This window comes from Hyaena hyaena, unplaced genomic scaffold, assembly GCF_003009895.1.
Source record: "Hyaena hyaena isolate Hyena2069 unplaced genomic scaffold, ASM300989v1 scaffold_678, whole genome shotgun sequence".
In the NCBI taxonomy this organism is placed as follows: domain Eukaryota; kingdom Metazoa; phylum Chordata; class Mammalia; order Carnivora; family Hyaenidae; genus Hyaena; species Hyaena hyaena.
Window position 1 is genome coordinate 70264 of NW_024081305.1, and position 15765 is coordinate 86028.

At 37.1% G+C, this 15765-nt stretch overlaps 1 long non-coding RNA gene across 1 annotated transcript in view; it reads left to right on the forward strand.

The window, feature by feature from the left end:
- LOC120220153 overlaps positions 1-15765 on the forward strand; it is a 77795-nt gene that overhangs the window by 7887 nt on the left and 54143 nt on the right. The window contains exon 2 of the long non-coding RNA XR_005525481.1: positions 8117-8210. This is a non-coding gene — a long non-coding RNA (uncharacterized LOC120220153). The remainder of the gene's footprint in view (positions 1-8116; positions 8211-15765) is intronic.

A 15765-nucleotide genomic window follows, 5' to 3' on the forward strand; every position in this document is an offset into this window, starting at 1 on the left:
AGAAACTCCCATTTGGAAGGGAAGGGTAGAGTGGTATCTGGAGGTGTACCTGGGAACAGACCTTTTTTTCCCTTTGAGTCTGAGAGATTTTTGAGCCTTGTTGTAGACAGAGAGAAAAGGCCAAGAGAGAGAAAATTTTGAAATATGGGAAGAGGAGGATAATTATATAATGGGAAAGCCCTGGAGTGCTTAATTTTCTTGATGAGGTAGATTGGGAGGCTGTTATTTGAGAGTAAGAAGGATTGGTTTGACTGGGATCTTCAGAGTAATGTTTAGAAATTTAATTAAAGGACTCTAACCATATTTTATATCTATTGAGGGTAGTGGAGTCATTCTTTCTAATTTTTTTGATATATAATTCACACATCAAAAGTGTACAATTCAGTGGTTCTAGTGTTTTTTCAGTTATGTAACCATCACCATTATCCAATTGCAGAACATATTCATCATCCCAAAGAGACTCTGTCCCCACTAGCATTCACCGTCCACCCCCACTGACATCCTCCATCCCCCAGCACACACCCAGCCCTCTCCCCTGCCCCTGACATCCACTGTTGTACTTCTTGTCTCTATGGATTTGCCTGTTTTGAACATTTCATGTAAACGGAGTCATGCAGTATGTGAACTTCTGTATCTGACTTTTTTTTGACTTGGCATAATGTATTCGGGGTTTATCCATTGTTGTGGCATGAGTCAGTGCTCATTCCTTTTTAAAGTAGAATAATATTACATGATATGGATATGCTGCATGTGTTTACCTATTCATTAGTTGTGGGCGTTTGGCTTGTTTCCATATTTTAGCTATCATGAATACTGCTGTGAACATTTATGTATAACTTTTTGTAAAGATGTATATTTTTATTTCTTTTCAGGGTATATATATATATATATACACACACACACACACACACGCACACACTCACGCACATACATACATACACATATACACCACACACACACACACACACAAGTGGAATTTCTGGGTCATACAGTAATTCTGACTTTTGAGGAACTGCTAAATTGTTTTCCAAAGTGACTGCACCATTTTATATTCCCACCAACAATGTATGAAAGTTCCAATTTCTCCATGTCCTTGCCAATATCTGTTTTGTTTATCTTTTTGATTATTGCTATCCTAGTGTTTGTGAAGTAGTATCTCATTGTGGTTTTAATTTGCATTTCTCCAGTGTCTAATGATGTTAAACATTTTTTCATGTGTTTATTGACCATTTATGTGTCTTTGGAGAGATTTCTATTCAAACTATCAATATTTTAAAAATTGGGTTGTCTTTTTATTACCGAGCTGTTGGAGATCTTTATATATTCTGGATACCAGTCCCTTATCAAATAAATGATTTGCAAATATTTCTTGATTTTTGTGGATTGCCTTTTCATTTTGTTAATGGTGTCTTTTGAAGTACAAAACTATTTTTTTAAGATTTTAAGTCGTCTCTGCACCCAGTGTGGGGCTTGAACTCACAACCCCGAGATTAAGAGTCACATTCTCCACTGAGTGAGTCGCCAGGTGCCCCTGAAGCACAAAAGTTTTTCATTTTGATATGATCCAATTTATCTGTTTTTTTTTTCATTTGTTGCTTGTGCTTTTGATGTCATATGTAAGGAATCATTACCTTACTCAAGGCCACATGGATTTATGTCTATTTTCTAAGAGTTTTATAGTTTTCGACTTTATATTTAGGCTTTTGGTCCATTTGGAGTTAATTTTTGAATGTGACATGAGGTAAAGGTTCTGTTTTATTCTTTTGCATATTCTTTTGCATCCAGTTGTCCCAGCACCACTTACTGAAAAGACTGTACTTTCCCCATTGGATTGTCTTGGTACCGTATTGAAAATCAATTGACTATTGAATTTAAGAGTAAGATATAATTAGCTTTTTAGGAACGTGACTAGTAGGTAAAGGGAAATACATTTATATTTCTGAGTAGTATATGTGATTTGAAAATCATTAATAATTTTCTGGAGAATTAGAGAACAGGTTAGTAAACGGGCAACTCAGAATTATTTTATTCCCACTGAGAATGATGCATTTCCTCAGATGCAACATGAGTTATGTAAAGGGAGTGTCCCAGACCCTGCCCGTCTTTCACTGTGATGTCATTGAGGATCGAGCCATAGTTGATTTATGCATTGAAGAAAGACTTGTTTCAAATGATTGTTCACTTTTACAGGGTGACTAATTTTCTGGCTGAGTAAGCTGAATTGTCAGCTGTTAATATTTTAATATATTCATCTTGAAGAACTTGACCTAGAAAAGGATCCTGTTTGGGAAATAATGTGGGATCTCTAATGTTATTGGACTAAATTTCTTTTTTTTTTTTTAAGGACTCGTAGATACATTCAAGTATTCATGGCTCTCTGTATGATAAAACTTCATTAGTCATGACATAAATTTATAGTATTACTTAACTTTAAGACCACTCTGGTTTTTTATTGGTTTTCAGACATGATACTAATTAAATCCCAATCTCATTATAATACACTTCACTAGGAATAAACTGTTGTCCATGTATTACTTATTATAATAGTGGTGAGTATTTAGTGTTATTTTTTTTATTGTGTTAAGTATATATAACAAAATTTACCATCTAAACCATTTTAAGTATAAGTTTAGTGGCATTAAGTTGTTGTGCAACCATCACCACTATCCACCCCTAGAATGTTTGTATCGTATAAAACTGAAACTCTGTACCCATGAAACTCCCCTGTTGACTCTTAAGCCCATCCCCTGGAAGCTGCAATCTTACATTCTATCTCTATGATTTTGATTACTCTAGGTACCTCTTGTAAGTGGAATTATGTAGTATTTGACCTATTACAACCAGTTTATCTCATTTGGCATACTGTCTTCATGGTTCATACATGTTTTAGCAGAATTTCATTCCTTTTTAAGGTTGAATAATATTCCATTGAATTATACCACATTTTGCTTTTCATTCATTCATTCATTGTTGAACACTTGGATTATTTCTACCTTTTGGGTACTGTGAATACTGCTGTGAACATGGGTATACTTTAATGCAGTTTCTGCAAAGGCAGCTTATAGAAGCTGGGTTCTTATTTTTTTAATCTAAGTAATGTTCCAAACTAAGAGGAAACTGTTTATCTTTTAAATTTTTGGTAGGTGTTTTTAAATTTTTTTAAACTAAAAATTCACATTAAATTTAGAGCCCAAACTTGTTACTGTTATTTAACTACTGCTTACCTTCTAAGCAATATAGATCAAGAAGTCTTAAATGCAGAAGGAGTCATCTTTAGAATCTTGTTGCAATATAATTGAATTCAACCAACCAGTAGCATTTGATGGTACTCTGGCTATAGCATTTTATATTAAATGTTTTTCATGTATCTGATTCTTAAACTCTCTTCCAATCCCACAGCCTTTATTTGCTTGGGTGTGTGTCCTAGATGTTCTACCCATATTCTAAACAGTCTTGTGAAAAGCCTTGTCTTAATATCTATTCATCAATCAACAGAATTGGAGTGGGAATTTTGTTTAATTAAAAACTGAGCTAATGGAGGGGCACCCGAGTGGCTCAGTCAGTTGAACTTCTGACTTCAGCTCAGGTCATGATCTTGTGGTTTGTGGGTTTAAGCCCTATGTTGGGCTCTGTGTTGATAGCTCAGAGCCTAGAGTCTGCTTTAGATTCTGTGTCTCCCTCTCTCTCTCTGCCCCTCCCGTTTGCACTCTGTCTCTCTCTGTCTCTCAAAAATAAATAAATGTTAAAAAAAAAACCTGGGCTAATGAAGTAAAGATGTCTATTACTTTAAAGGCCACCTTTTTTAAAAAGTGTTTTTATTTATTTCTGAGAGAGAGAGAGAGACAGACAGACAGACAGACCGACAAACAGTGTGAGCAGGGGAGGGTCAGAGAGAGAGGGAGACACAGAATCCGAAGCAGACTCCAGGCTCTGAGCTAGCTGTCCGCACAGAGCCTGGCGCGGGGCTCGAACCCACGAATCGGGAGACCATGACCTGAGCTGAAGTCGGACGCCCAACTGACTGAGCCACCCAGGTGCCCCTAAAGGCCACCTTTCATGGGTGTTTGATGTAGGGACATTTGTAAGTGTTGCAGTCTTCAGGACAAAATGAATTTAGTTTGGATATCAGCTATTAGGTGATTCTGTGTATTCTATAGGATTTTCCAGGCATTGCTTCCTTCATGATGCCAATAACTAATAACTAACTTCCAAGTTATTAGTTGTATCTACTGAAGTCATGAGGCAAAAAAGGGAGGAGCTGTGAAGAGGATAAGGAAAAAGCATACAAATGTTGAAGTAAAATGTTTGGATCCCTTCTCAATTCAAGGTCATTTGAAAGGAAGGCAGGCAGAGCACTTAGTGAGAAAATACTAGATTTACAGTCTTTCAGGCATGCATTTTAATGTGTACGTTTGCATGCAGAACTATACACGCAGTTCCTTTGCTCAGACCAAACACTGTTGCAAACACTAATAACTAACTTTGTGGTGGGTGGTGAGACAGTAGATTCTGAGTCACAGCACAGTTTCCAGAGGATCAATGCAGTGTATAATATAGATTTGACTGTAAGGGGCAGCCAATACAATGTGGTCAGATACCACTAAGGAGTTGTATTAACAAAGTATGATAATTACAAACTTTCTTGAGCTCTGGGCTTATAGACTTTAGTGCCAGTTGACCACAGTAGAACATTTGCAGTTTTGGGATTAGTCTTGCACACCTAGCTTTGTAGTTTTCCTTTCACTTTTCTTTGCCTAAAAAATGCATTGGCTAAAAGAAGGACTGCTAAATTTTTTATGCTTCTAGAATACATCTTTGAGAACAAATGTAGAATAAACAATATAAGTAAAATTGTGGCAGGTACAGGGAGGGAAATTTTTGTTTTGCTTTTTTTTTTTTTTAATTTGTCTCAGTTATGTAAGTTAAAATGAAAAAAATAAATGACTTTTCCTGGCAGTGGAGATACTCTTAAGTTATAATGAGATGACATTGACATTTGGCCAAGGTTCTTTGGGAAATACAGAATAGCTCCAATGCAGTGCAGCTCCTTTCCTTGGGGTTTATCTTTTGATAATGGCAATAAGGCAAACAGTTTCATACTTTGGGTGAGAAAAATAGCAGAATATAAAGTATGAGAACATAAACATGCCGTGGCCTAGACTAAAAATATAGTTTTATTGAGATGTAATTCACATGTCATACAATTTAACCAATTCAGTGGTTTTTATCATGTGCAGTTATCAGCATAATCAATTGTAGTACATCTTCATATCCCCAAAAGAAAACTATACTCATGTAACAGTATGGTGACTACAGTTAGTGATACTGTATTGCATATTTGAAAGTTGCTATGAGAGTAGATCTTAAAAGTTCTCATAATGAGAAAAATTTTTTTGTAATTGAGTATGGTGACAGGTGTTAATTAGACTTATGTGGTAAGCATTTTGCAATATACATAAATATTTATAAATATTATAAAAAATATATAAATATACATGTTTTACACCTGAAACTAATATACTGTTATATGTCAGTTATACCTCAATTAAAAAAAAAAAAACCCACCATACCCATTAGCAGTCACTCCCCAGCCATAGGCAATAATTAGTCTATTTTCTGTTCCTGTTTGCCTACTCTGGACATTTCAAATGAGTAGAATCATATAACGTGGTATTTTGTAACTTCTTTCAGTTTGCACAAACTTTGTTCATGTCATGTAGTATGTACCAGTACCATATTCCTTATAATTGCCAAATAATGTTCCATTTTATGGATATACTAAATTTACCCATTTATTGGTTGATGGACATTTGGATTATTTTACTTTTTGGCTGTTATGAATAGCCAAATACTAGGGTTATGAGCATTTATGCACAAGCTTCTACGTGGACCTAGATTATCCTTTCTCTTGTATATGTACATATGTGTATATATGTATATATATACATGTAGGTGTGGGATTACTGGGTCGTATGCCAGTTCTCTGTTTAACTGAGGAACTGCCTTTCGAGGAACTGCCAGACTGTTTTCCAAAGTAACTGCACCATTTTATATTTGCATCAGTAATGTATGAAGGTTCCAATTTCTCCACATCCTCATTAACATTTGTTATTATCTATCTTTTTGACTGTAGTTATGCTAGTGGGTATGAAATGGTATCTCATTTTACTTTTGATTTGCATTTCCCAATGTGTAATGCCACTGAGCATCTTTTCTTCTGTTTATTGGCCATTTTTGTATCTTTTTTTGAGAGATGTCTGTTCAGATCATTGTCCATTAAAATTGGATTATTTGTCTTTTTATTATTGAGTCATAAGAGATCATTATATTTTCTGATGCAACCCCCTTATTAGATATATAATTTACAAATACTTGTTCAATTCTGTGGATTGTCTTTTTACTCTTTTGATGGCGTGCATTGAGGTACAAAAGTTTTTCGTTTTGATGCTGTCCAGTTTATTTTCTTCTTTTGTGTTTGTGCTTTTGGTGTCTAAGAAACTATTAGCTAACCCAACATCATATGCATTTACTCTTATGTTTCCTTTTCTTATGAGTTTTATAGTTTTAGCTCTTAAACATTTATATCTATGATCTATTGGGATTAGTTTTTGTGTATGGTGTTCATTCTTTTTGTGTGTAGATATCCAGTTGTTCCACCACCATTTTCTGGAAAGACTGTAGTTTCCCCACTGGATTGTCTTGTCACAATTGGTTGGCCATAAATGTGATAGTCTATTTCAGGATTGTCTGTTCCATTAATCTACATGTCTGTCCTTCTGTCCTTATAGTAGTACCACACTGCCTTGATTACTGTAGCTTTGTAGTTAAGTTTGACATTGGTGAATGTAGTCTTTCTGCTTTGGCTTTTTCAAAATTATTTGGCTATTACTGTTCTTATGCATTTCTATACAGGTTTAGGATTACCTTGGTAATTTTTATAAAAAAAAAAAAAAAAAAAAAGCCAGCAAGCTACCTGGGATTTTGGTAGGGAATATCTTGAATCTTGTAGACCTTTCAATTCATGAATATAAAATAACTTTCTATATATTTAAGTCTTGAATTTCAACAGTGTTCAATGTTTTGGCATTTTCACTGTATAAGTCTTGCAGTTTTTTTTTTTTTAGAAAGAGCGCAAGTGGGAGAGAGGTGCGGGGGGGGGGGCGGAGAGGGAGGGAGGGAGGGAGGGAGGGAGAGAGAATCCTAAGCAGGCTCCACACTCAGCACAGAACCCTACGTGGTGCTTGATCCCATGACCCTGGGATCATAACCTAAGCTGAAACCAAGAGTTGGATGCTCAACCAACTGAGCCACCCACGTGTCCCAGTCTTGCTCTTCTTTTAAATACATTCTTAAGGATTTAAGTTTTTTTGATGCTATTATAAATGAAATTGTTTTCTCAATTTGTTTCTGGGTTTTCTATTGATGGTGTATAGAAACACAACAGCTTTTTGTTTATAGTATTGATCTTGTAGCCTACAAACTTTGCAAAACTTGTTTATTCTAATAGTTTTTAAATGGGTTCCTTAGGATTTTCTTTTAATTAATTTCTTTAGAGAGTATGAGTCAGGGAGAGGAGCAAAGGGAGAGATAGAAAGAGAGAGAGAAAGAGAGAATCTTAAGCAGGCTCTGTGCTCAGCACAGAGCCCAACACAGGGCTCCACCCCAGGACCCTGGGATCATGACCTGAGCCAAAATCAAGAGTCTGATGCTCAAGTGACTGAGCTACCCAGGCAGTCCTTATTCCTTAGGATTTTCTATCTACAAGACTGTCGCAAGTAGAGATAGCTCTACTTCTTTCTTTCCAATCTGGATCCTTTTTGTTTGTTTATCTTGCCTAACTGGTCTGACCAGAACTTCTAGAACAATGTTAAAGTGAAGTTGCAGTCGTAGAATATCCTATTCATATTCCTGATGTTAGTCTTTCACCATTAAACATGGTATTAACTGCAGGCATTTGTAGATGGACTTTATCAGGTTGAGAGGTTCCTTTCTATTCCTAGTTTGTTGAGTGTTTTTATCATGAAAGCGTGTTGGATTTTTGTAAAATGATTTTTCTGAAACAAGTTACTTTAAAAATGACTATTTTCTCTGTTTTTTTTTCTTTTTTCATCTGCAGAAATTGACTTGCATACCAAATGTGTGGTGGATGTAGATGCAAACAAGGTTATTCTTAGTCCTATAAATACTAATCTTTCCAAAGGAGATGCCCGGTAAGTTAAGAAACAGTGTTCTGTTCAGTGGATTTTTATTTTTTATTTATTTATGTAAACAGTTTTTTTAAATGTTTATTCTTGAGAAAGAGACACACACAGAGCATGAGTGAGGGGAGGGGTAGAGAAAGAGGAGACACAGAATTTGAAGCAAGCTCCTGGCTCTGAGGCATCATCACAGAGCCTGACAGGTGGCAAGATCATGACCTGAGCTGAAATTGGATGCTTAGCCAACTGAGCCATCTGGCTACCCCTGTTCACTGGAGTTTTATTTTATTTTTTTAATGTTTTTATTTATTTCTGAGAGAGAGAGAGACAGCGTGAGTAGGGGAGAGTCAGAGAGAGAGGGAGACACAGAATCTGAAACAGACTCCAGGCTCTGAGCTAGCTGTCAGCACAGAGCCCGATGTGGGGCTCGAACCCACGAACTGTGAGATCATGACTTGAGCCGAAGTCAGATGCTTAACTGACTGAGCCATTCAGGTGCCCCTGGATTTTTAAGTGACTGAAAGTAACAATGGCTGCTGAGTTGAGTTCAACTTAGCAGATAATACATGCTTAATTACTATGTAGAGACATATAGCTGTCAAGTGAAAGAGGAAAGGTCTATAATGTGGAATGAGTATGTGCCAGAGAGAGTGTTGCAGATAGCAGTTGTACCAGAAGCTCAGAGAAGAGAACTTCAGGTCGGATGGTGGAGTAACTGAGGAAGCCTTCTTGAAGCGGATGGTATTGGCTAAGGGATTAGTGAGATGTAAATAGGAAGAAGTGGGGTAGAAGAGAAGGCCTTTAGGTTGTTCTTTAGCTTGGGTTGCTTTTACTTCTGCCACTTTGAATCCTGTCAGAGCCCATTTCAAGTGCTACTTCTTCCTGAAGGCATTCCTGCAGGCATGCCTGCATCCTTCAGTGATTTCTCCACTCTAAATCTCTGTAAACTATAATCTGTACTACCCAACTGAATTATTATACATTGTTTTAGATTGTTACTTGTAGCTCATTGGTAGATTGTTAGGTCTTGGAAGGAAGGGACTCTCTTTCAAGGGTTGAAGATGAATCACTTCCAGATTTGGATGACTGTATGAACAAAAGGAGAGCAAGAAAGTGTAAAGTAAAAGAATTTGGGGAAGAAGGAAGAGAGTTATTTGGTTTTTCTGAGCAAGTGCACGGAAGTTAATTTAATAAAATAAGCTAGGATCAGATTACAGAAGATCTTGAAAGCAGATAAGGAAATTTGACCTCTATTTTTATGGGTAAGATGTCATCTTTGACAGTTCTTAAACACTGAGGTTAAGGAGGTGGATTAAGGAAAGTTGTCAATTGACTGTGTAGAGAATGGTTTCAAGTGGGGAAAGACTGGCTTTTCATAGAGATCAGCTTTAATCAGAGTAAAGAGCATAAATTAGACAGTGCCTTCCATGGTACTTTGCATGAAGTAGATACTTAAACTTGTAGAGACAATGTTGTGTATGGAAATATACACAGAAGGCACTTCATAAATGTTCTTTCACATTTGATCATAGCCAAAAGGCAAGAAATGATCCATAAATGTTCTTTCAGATTTTGTCTTTGAGTTGAAAGAGCACTGAACTTAGTATCAGAAAATCTTAAATTGAATCTCTATGTAACTATGTTGTTTTAAACTATTAAGTAGGTACTAAATTAGTAGCTAGTTATTTTTAACTTTTTTTGAGCCTCATCTGTATGGTGTATGCCTTACGTATCTCATAGAAGTGTTTTCTGTATCTCATAGAAGTGTTTTCTGAAGATCAAATTAGTGATTGTTAAAGTGCTTTGTAAAGTGCTCTATAATTGTCCAGGTTTATTGTCATTGATGTAGAGATTTTTTTTTTTCAGTTTATTTGTTTGTTTTGAGAGAGAGAGAAAGGGAGAGAGCGCAAGGATAGGAGGGGCAAAGTGAGAGGAAGACAGAATCCCAAGCCGGCTCCACACTGTCAGCTCAGAACTGAATATGGGGGTAGAGCTCACGAACTGTGAAATCATCACCTGAGCTGAAATCAAGAGTGAGATGCTTAGGGGCGCCTAGGTGGCTCAGTTGGTTAAGCATCTGACTTCAGCTCGGGTCATGATCTCACAGTTCATGAGTTTGAGCCCTGCATTGGGCTCTATGCTCACAGTTTGGAGCCTGGACCCTGTTTTGGATTCTGTGTCTTCCTCTCTCTCTCTCTCTCTGCCCCTCCCTGGTCTCATTGTCTCTCTCTCAAAAAAAAAAAAAAAAAAAAGAGTGGGACACTTAACTGACTGAGCCACCCTGGCACCCCGTAGAGATATTTTGTAAGCATCACTAGGATATGGGTACTATCAGATATGATGTTATTAGGGTTTGAAGGGTATAGATGTGTCAAAAATGATGCTAGAACTATGAGCTTCCTAACTGAGTGACCTATTGTCCTGAGTATTAATTGAAATAATTAATATTGGAGGCAGTTTGTTACCCTTAGAATTTTCATTGTGGAGATTGTTGCTTTATTTGAAAATGCGGGTACCTTGGAACAAACATGGAGGCAATATCCTATGGTAGAAAGAGTGTAGACTTTATCTATAGGCTGACATGGATTCAAATTCTGGCTTTGCCACTTTGTAGATGGTTACGCACCTGTGTTCTTTATTTATAAAGTGTTTTAGTATCTTATTGCTGCATAATCAGTTACCTTTAAAAACAGCTTAAGGCAACAATAATCATTTATTATCTCATGGTTTCTGTGGGTCAGGAATTCAGACAGGACAAAGCAGGGAGGGCTTGTCTCTGCCCCATGCTGTCTGGCGTAGCTGGATGACTTGAAGGCTGGGTATGGGAATCATCTGGAAAGGGCCCAGTCACCCAGGTCTGGCGGGTAAGCTGCCTGTTGACCTGAGATGTAGCTGGGGTGGTAGGCAGAATACCTCCTCACAGTCTGGTGGCAGCAGGTTCCAAGGGGAAGTGTCCTGAGAGAGTGAGAAAGCCAGGTGGAAGTAGTATTTCCTTTTATGTCCTAACCTTGGGAGTCACACAGTATCTTCTGTCACATTTTTTTACTCAAGGCTGATATAAAGATCCAAACAATTTATAGGAGAGGAAGCATAGACTTATCTTTTTAAGTTTTTTAATGTTTATTTATTTTTGAGAGAGAGAGAGTGCGCATGCCCTGGGGAGGGGCAGAGAAAGGGAGACACAGAATCTGAAACATGTTTCAGTCTCTTAGCTGTCAGCATAGAGCCTAGTTTGAGACTCAGATTCACAGACTGCGAGATCATGACCTGAGCTGAAGTTGCACCCTCAACCAACTGAGTCACCCCGGTGCCCTTTAAATTTTTATTTTAATGTTTATTTATTTTTGAGAGAAAGAGAAAGACAGAACACAGACTAATCTTTTAATGGAGGAGCATCAAAGTCACATAAGAAAAGCCTTTGGGAAGGGATATGTATTGTTGTGGCTATCTTCGGAAAACATAGTCTCCCACAAGTGTGTAATAGTATAAACTTGACAAAGTTGTGAGAATAACATGACACCATAAAAGCTGAAAAAATATTTTCTTTCCTTTTGAGATCTTTAAATCTCTGGGGTTTGTGAAAGAATCAAATAGCTCTTCTTGGTTCTGTAGAATATCTTAGATGGCTCTTTTTTTCCATATGCTGAAAATACAAATTGAATATCACTCATTGATATAGAGCATCGTTTGATAAAAATTTTTTTTTAAAAATGACAACTTCCAGTAAGGTTGACATGTAATGATTTTTGATGAAGGAAGTTAAGCACAGACTTAAAAAACAGCTTTTTAAAAAAAGTCTATTTATTTATTTAAGTAATCTCCACACCTAACATGGGGCTCGAACCCACTACTCCAAGATCAAGCATGCTCTTCCAACTGAGCCAGCCAGACGCCCATTAGAAAACAGCTTTTTAGGGAAGGAATGAAGAGCAAAAATGAACTATTGGGACCTCATCAAGATAAAAAGCTTCTGCACGGCAAAGGAAACAATCAATAAAACTAATAGGCAACTATGTGTAGCAACATGGATGGACCTTGAGGGTGTTATGCTGAGCGAAATAAGTCAGGCAGAGAAGGACAAATATCATATGTTTGCACGTATAGGAGGATTAGGAGGAACTTGACGGAGGAACAAGGGGGAGAAGAAGGATGGAAATGGTGGGGGAAAGGGAGAGAGGCAAACCATGAGAGACTCTTGAATGCTGACAAAAACTGAGGACTGATGGATGTGGGGGGGAGGGGGGATGGGCATGGAGGAGGGCACTTTGGGGATGAGCACTGAGTGTTATGTAGAAACTAATTTGACAATAAACTATTTGTAAAAAAAAAAAAAAAAAAAAACTAATAGGCAACTGACAGAATGGGAAGAGATAGTTGCAAATAACATATCAGATGATGGGCTAGTATTCAAAATCTATAAGGTACTCACCAAACTCCACACCCGAAAAACAAATAATCCAGTGAAGAAATGGGCAGAAGACATGAACAGACACTTCTCCAAAGAGGACATCCAAATGGCCAACAGACACATGAAACGATGCTCAGCATCTCTCATCATCAGGGAAATGAAGATCAAAACCACACTGAGATACCACCTCATGCTGGTCAGAGTGGCTAAAATGAGCAAATCAGGAGATTATAGATGCTGGTAAGGATGTGGAGAAATGGGCACCCTCTTACACTGTTCGTGGGAATGTAAACTGGTGCAGCCCCTCTGGAAAACAGTGTGATGGTTCCTCAGAAAATTAACAATAGAACTCCCCTATGACCCAGCAATAGCACTGCTAGGAATTCACGCAAGGGATACAGGAGTGCTGATGCATAGCGGCACATGTACCCCAGTGTTGATAGCAGCACTTTCAACAATAGCCAAATCATAGAAAGAGCCTAAGTGTCCATCAGTTGACGAATGGATCAAGAAGATGTGGTTTATCTATACAATGGAATACTACCTGGCAATGAGAAAGAATGACATCTGGCCATGTGTAGCAATATGGATGGAACTTGAGGGTGTTATGCTGAGCGAAATAAGTCAGGCAGAGAAGGACAGATACCATATGTTTGCACATATAGGAGGATTAGGAGGAACTTAATGGAGGACCATGAGGGAGAAGGGGAAAAATAGTTGGGGAGAAGTGGGGAGGCAAACCATGAGAGACTCTTGAATGCTAGGAACAAACTGATGGCTGATGGAGGTGGGGGAGAGGGGAAGGGGAGTGATGGGCATGGGGAAAGGGCACTTGGGATGAGCACTGGGTGTTATATGGGAACCAACTTGACCATAAACTAAGAAAAAAACCCCAGCTTTTTATTGATGTATATAATATACATATAGTGAAGTGTATATAGCTTGATGAATTTTCATAAGTTGAACACATTCCTGTAAGTGGTACCTGGAGAAAATACAAAAACATTGCTGGGATGCCCACTGGTTCAGTCAGAAGATCATGTGACTCTTGAGCTCAGGGTTGTAAGTTCAAGCCCCATGTTGGATGTAGAGGTAACTAAAAGAAAATAAGTAAAGTTAAAACAAACCCACAAAAAAAACAAGAACATTGCTAGTGTAACAAAAGATTGCCTTTGGGCGCCTGGGTGGCTCAGTCGGTTGAGCATTCGACTCTTGATCTCGACTCAGGTCATGATCTCATGGTTCACGAGATCGAGCCCTGTGTCCGGCTCTGCACTGACAGCATGGGAACTGCTTGGGACTCTCTCTCTCCTCTCTATGCCCATTCCCTGCTGTCTCTCTCTCTCTCAGAATAAAGAAATAAACTTAAAAAAAAAAAAGATTGCCTCTGGAGAGGTGCTTTTTCTTTTAATATAATATCAAGGTAAAAAGGGAAAATGAAAATTTTGGAATGTCGCAGTCCAATGGTATGTGTTGACTTCATTAAATCTGAGGAATAATTGGAAAGAAAGCATAAATAAAAAGCTATTTTATATAACATGTGGTTAATTACAGTCTAGTTTATAGAATGACTAATCCATAAAACAAGTTATGATATTTATAACTAGAGAGCCAGAAATTTGAAGTTAACATGTAAGTGATTTGAGTCGGTTTAAGGCTCAAGTAGTCAGTTTAGGACTTAAATTTAGTAGTTAGAAAGGCTCAAATTAATATTTTTTTCTTTAAAAACTATAAAATCCTTGCTGTTAGAGTAGTATCCAGTTTTTTTAATCTAAAGTCATGACTAATTTTATATGTATACTTAACAACTCAAGTTGATATACTTTGAAAGTGAACATATATACATTTTAAAATAATGATTTGTATATTTTTCTGATTAATTTTATGTTAACTTCTGACAGTTGCATGATTTGATGTTTGTGCGTATTAAAGCTGATAGAAGTTATAGTTAAATGAATGGGTAAACATTTCCAACTTAACAGCTTCATCATGGGGATTTGGGAAATATTTTTTGCTGTGCTAGATGCGGGATTTCAAAAATGTTCTGAAAAGTAAGATGCTTAAAATTCAGAAAATTGATAACAGAAGGCTAGAGAAGAGATTAAGAATGCCAATTCTGGAGCCAGAAATACTGGATTAAATCTCAGCCTCACCATTTACCATGTATGTTAATGGAGCAGGTACTTAATTGTCCTCTGCCTCAGTTTATTCATCTATAAAGTAGAGTTTACAATAATACCTGTTTGTAGGTTGTTATGACAATTTAAATAAGTTAAAATATGTAAAATGGCAGTGCCTGGTATATAATAAACCTTATATAAATGTTAGCTATTACTTTATTAAAAGAATTTTTAATGTATATTTATTTTTGAAAGAGAGACAGAGACAGAGTCCAAGTTGGGGAGGAGCAGAGAGAGAGCAAGACAGAATCCAAAGCAGGCTCCAGGCCCTGAGCTGTCAGCACAGAGCTCTGTGTGTGGCTTGAACACAAACAGCGAGATCATGACCTCAGCCAAAGTCACACACATAACCGACTGAGCCACCCAGGAGCCTCTGTTAGCTATTACTTTAAATATTACTGTTATTATTATTATTACGGGCTATATTTATGGTATATTTAGTGAGTCATAATATAACTTCATAAAGAAAGTAAAGTTTTTTAAAGAAAATATATTTAGTTCAATAATAGAGTATACTTGCTCATCAAGAAATGATCTGGTTCTATAAAAATTGCAGCTTTGCAAAGTCAGAAACTTAATTTTATCTAGTTTGCCCAAATTTGATGGAGCTCTTAGGGACTAACATGCCATCTGTTAGAAAGCTATGACTCCTCATTTTATGTTTATAGTGAATAAAATATTAATCCCTGCCATTGGGCTTCTCATTCTTAATATCAACTAACTTGGGAAACCAGGTCAAAACATTGCTTGTGAGAATAGGGTAAGAACAAAGGGACATTTTATCAAATATGGAAAAGATTGATGACGAAGTCTTTCTATTTCACAACACTCTACTCAAAACACTAGAGACTGATATATTTGCATCCACCAGATCATTCTTTTTCTTATGTATGGACTAATGGTAACACTCTCATCGTTTTGCTCTATGTATTTTCTCATGAGGTGACACACGGCTTGGACTTCCAGTACAATTAAGTGT